At 55.0% G+C, this 627-nt stretch overlaps 1 protein-coding gene across 1 annotated transcript in view; it reads left to right on the top strand.

Annotated features, from left to right (window-relative positions):
- The window catches only part of LOC105448327 (glutamate receptor U1-like), a 24437-nt gene that overhangs the window by 3849 nt on the left and 19961 nt on the right, over positions 1 to 627 (top strand). The window lies entirely within an intron of this gene.

Genomic DNA, 627 nt, shown 5'->3' with positions numbered 1-627 from the left:
TGAAGCAGCAGCACCCGGCACTTGTGCTGTGGTTAGCGTAGTGGAAGGACGCAGGACGAGGCCTTAATTTGTGCGAGATTGAGACTTTACGAGCGAGGGATACTGATTGTCCTCGGAGAATCCAGCTGTGGCCGAGACGAGCTACCGTTCCCGTTTTCGAGGGGTTTTCGGTGAGACGAACGCACCTATGTAAAGCCGCCGATTTATACTTGTGTCAGACGGGCCGCGAGGAACACGCGTTCATACTTGTCGTTCTCGTTTTGTGATTCGGCTATCGCCGATAAAGATTCCGTATATCCCGTCTGACTTTGCGTATCGAGATATTGTGTCACAGGACCGTCGCGCTACGCGCCCGCCGAGCGCCACAGCCAAGTCAGTTTATGTAATTGTGTCGTTCTCGTCCTTGTGCGTGTGTGATAATTCGCGTTTCCGAGAAGGCCTTGCGCCACGGTTACGGGATTTTAGAGAGTTTCAGGGATCACGGGATCCCGCGGGACGTATTAGTTCCCGAGTTTCGATTTCGCTGTGTCGATCACGCTGCCCGTGTGCGCCGAGCGCTCCGCGCCGGCATACCCGCGAATATCACGCCCGCACTGCATGCTTCATGATTTCGCATGTCACGCGGAT

Source organism: Wasmannia auropunctata, unplaced genomic scaffold, assembly GCF_000956235.1.
Source record: "Wasmannia auropunctata unplaced genomic scaffold, wasmannia.A_1.0 LD336088.1, whole genome shotgun sequence".
Classification (NCBI taxonomy): domain Eukaryota; kingdom Metazoa; phylum Arthropoda; class Insecta; order Hymenoptera; family Formicidae; genus Wasmannia; species Wasmannia auropunctata.
Note: the sequence above shows the minus strand (reverse complement) of the source record. Positions and strands in the feature narration are given on the sequence as shown.